At 42.4% G+C, this 3,855-nt stretch overlaps 1 non-coding gene across 1 annotated transcript; it reads right to left on the bottom strand.

Moving 5' to 3' along the window:
* Positions 1-1,673: 1,673 nt before the first annotated feature.
* LOC129692620 (U1 spliceosomal RNA) lies at positions 1,674-1,834 on the bottom strand. Its single transcript, XR_008722727.1, has one exon. It is a non-coding gene; the product is annotated as a U1 spliceosomal RNA (small nuclear RNA).
* Positions 1,835-3,855: the final 2,021 nt, after the last annotated feature.

Raw genomic sequence — 3,855 nt, 5'->3', positions numbered from 1 at the left:
TATATATATATATATATATATATATATATATATATATATATATATATATATATAAATAGACACACACACACACACACACAGCCCTGGCTGCCTTGGAAACTTACAGAACTGCTTGCCTTTGCCTCCCAAATATTGGGATTAAAGACATGTGCCATCATGCCTGACTCTTTAAGTTTTAATGTATGTGTATATGTGTGTGTGTGTGTGTGTGTATGTATGTATGCACATGTATGTGGAAGTCGTGGATTGATGTCGGGTGTCTTTCTCTTTACTCTTCACATTGTTGTTTTGAGAAAGGGTCTCTTCACTGAATACAAAGCTCTCCAGTTGACAATATTGGGTGGGCAGAGAGCTCAGGGGATCTGTCTCCGACATACACACACATACCAAAGCTGGGGTTACTAATAAGTCATGAAGGTCTGAACTCAGGTCCTCATGCTTTCCCAGAAAGCATTTTCCTGATGGGGGGGGGGCATCCCGGCAGCCCCTTGACTCTGACTGTTAGTCTGCTATTAAACATTTAGGTGGTCTACTGTTTGCATGGTCCTAAGAAGTGGAAAATTCTCAGTCTAATCCTTTCCGTATCGCAGGTGAGGCTGATGCAATGGGTTGGTAAGCACGTTGAGAAGAGGCAACTAGTGACCGTCTGAGGTTAGTTGGTGGTTGAAACAAATCAGCATTTGATTCGGTCCTTTCCGGTAACTTTAGCTTGTGTTCCCCAACCATAAAATTACTTTTGTTGCTACTTCAGAAATGTAACTTAGCTAATTTTTATAAGTTGTATTGTAAACATCTGTGTTTCCTGATGGTCTTAGGTGACCCCTGAGGGTACTTCAACCCCGAAGAGGTCACGACCCCCGCGTTGAGAATCACTGGTTAAACTGGTCAGAAGACCTTAAATGTGAGCTGCACAGTTTCAGGGCCGTGCTCTGCAAGAAGGAGAAAGTGAACCAGCACCAGCATTCCTGGCTTTCTGCTTCCTGCCTGTGTATACAACACGACCCGCCACCTCACCTTGGCCACCTTGACTTTCTGACATGATGAGCCAGTACCCTCAAACTGTGAGCCGACACAAATGCATTCTTCCCTAAATAGCCTTTGTTAGGGATTTTGTCACAGCAAAGAGAGAAAGAACTAAAGTAGACTTTTTCTTTGGAAACCCTCCCCCCCCCCCCCCCCCAAGAGCACTCAGAGGTCAGAAAGTCTGTTTTTCTTTAAATCCTGTCTGGGATGGCAGAATGAATATAATTTTAGGGAAGCCCTCTTTTGATTCTACCTCATGAGCAGCTAGATTATTCTTAGCAGGTTTGTTGAGGAGAGTGAGTCTTTTTCTTCAGTGCTGTAGCCGCTGGTAAGGCGCCCATGGTCCAGTAAATAACTCCCTACCCAGGTTCATACAAGCAACACTAATTAAGCTCAGTGGGTCACAATGAAAAACAAGATGAAAATAAGACATAAAAATAGGAGGCTGAGTTCAGTGCTCAGACCTTTAATTCTGGCACTCAGGAGGCAGAGAAAAGGAGAGCTCTGTGAGTTCAAGGCCAGCCTGGTCTATAAAGTGAGTTCAGGGCCAGCCAGGGTTCCGTAGTAAAACCCTGTCTCAAAGCAAAACAAAACAAAAAGACTGAGCAGAACAAAGACCAAGTTCATTATTATTTTTTTTCTTCTGTTCAGAGGAGAGAGAGCAAACACAGTCCCCAACTATAACAAATGATGTTGTCAAGTTTTCCTGAATTTGGGGATCTTGAAGGCGTCAATACATGCAGATTACAATAAACCTCACCTTGAGAAAACCATCTTTGTGATTATGGTGTCTACCCTGCCAGGTAAGTAGAAGACCAAGCTCATTTTTATGGGTATGTCTGAATTCATGTCACTTCCACCTGCTCCTTATGGCACAGACGAAGACAAAAGGCACTACAATTTCCTACACTCGTGCCATATACCAGGCACATAGTTTCTTAATTCCTTAGCAAAACCCCTACAAAGAAGGATTATCCTTATTTAATAGGTGAAGAAAATGCTGCAAGCAGCCTTGAGGTGTTCACAGCTAGGTGGGCAAGATAAGACTTGAACACCAGCATCAAGATAAGGCTTGAACCCAAAGTACAGCCACCTAAGCCTAACGCCTTCCTGTTTGATCCACCCAGGTTTTTGACAGCTCTTCTTCTTCCAGAAGACACCTGAGAAGTCGCTTAGTCTGCTGCTCACCTTTATGAGCAAGCCACAAATCATCTAGGGAAGCACACGTCGAACCAAAAATCCAATAACTTTAGATTGGCTTTTCTCCTCCCCAGCATGTCTCTCTCAGCATCTCTAAGACCTCGAGAGCGATCTAGCAGGGTTAGACAAGTGCAGTCCTTGTCAGCAGTAATGCCAAGGTACAGAAGAATTCTGAGCACACGCGGCCTGGGAGGGTTTTAGGAGGAGGTGACTGGAGTGGCTTCGGCACAGAGCGAAAGGGTTTGAAAGTTTAAAAGCGCACTGTTGGAGAATTAAATGAGGGGCTAGATGACATCATACTGACAACTTAAGAGCTGTTTGTGGTTTTTTCAAGTGAACAAGGGTGGTGGCTTGCACTGGGTAGTGGGGATGCAGAGAAGTGAGCTTCCGGGACAGATAGGAAGGAAAATGACCAAGATTTGCCTGTAGATCACTATGAGTGTGACTCTTGACTCTGGGTAATCTCTTTTGTTTGTTTGTCTTTTGTTTTCAAATGATTTATTTCTTTTATGTGATTTGGTGTCTTTCTGCATGTGTACCTGTGTGAGAGTGTTGGCTCTCCTGGAGCTGTAGGTACAGTTGTGAGCTGGCATTTGGGTGCTGGGGATTGAACCCAGGGCTTCCAGAACAACATCCAGTATGCTCTTAACTGCTGAGCCATCTCTCCAGCCCATCTTGGTTTACGCAAGGCTTCTTAAACTTCTTTTCCATGTATAAACTCTTTTTGCCTGTGAAATTTTCATGCAACCTTAGATATACAGACATACAAATCAAACATTTACTGATAATAGATCATTAAAATTTTCACTTAAAATAATTTAAGTGAATAATTTGATATACATCTAATTTGATCATTTATTAATGCAAAAGTGAGGTTTCACACTAATTAGGTTTATGTTTTCCTTGCTGTGATAGAAAATTGAACAAAAACAACTTGAGCGCGGAAAGGGTTACTTTAGCTTACAGATTAGAGTCCATTATTGAGTAAAGTCGAGGCAGGACCCTAGAGGCAGAAAATAAAGCAGAGAGCATTGAGGAACACTATTTACTGGCTAGCTTTTCACAGAGTGCTCAGCCTGCTTTATTTTCCCACCCAGGACCACCCACAGAAGGGTGGTACTACCTACAGAGGGCTGGCCGTTTTGCAACAATCATTAACCAAGAAAATGCTCCACAGACTTGACTACAGGCTAACCTGGTGGGAACATTTTCTCAACTGAACTTCCTTCTTCCTAGAGTACAGTAGCTCGTATCAAGCTCAAATACTAGCCAGAACAGACGTGTGTGCTTGTTTTTACATAAAGAATTTCATCTTGGCTGAATATTTGATACTGCAAACTCAGACCAACTTTGATGTCTTTCAGAGCTGACTGATATTTGTATTGCCATTGTGAGATACTGAGAATGTCAGTTTGTGCAAATATCACAAAATCACTGAAGTATGTTTAGGTCATTTCAGAAACTGCTGGGCATTCCGTCCCAACTGAAAGCCAAAACACCATAAACTTGTGTATGTATGTGTGAACCTTGACTAACTAAACCAGCACTTTTATTTTTAATTTAATTTTAACATCTACTTATTTTGTTGTATTGGGGGAGAACTCATGCACGAGGTCTCACATGTGGAGGTCA

The sequence above is a fragment of the Psammomys obesus genome, unplaced genomic scaffold, assembly GCF_907164565.1.
Source record: "Psammomys obesus unplaced genomic scaffold, mPsaObe1.curated_primary_1811, whole genome shotgun sequence".
Lineage (NCBI taxonomy): Eukaryota > Metazoa > Chordata > Mammalia > Rodentia > Muridae > Psammomys > Psammomys obesus.
Note: the sequence above shows the minus strand (reverse complement) of the source record. Positions and strands in the feature narration are given on the sequence as shown.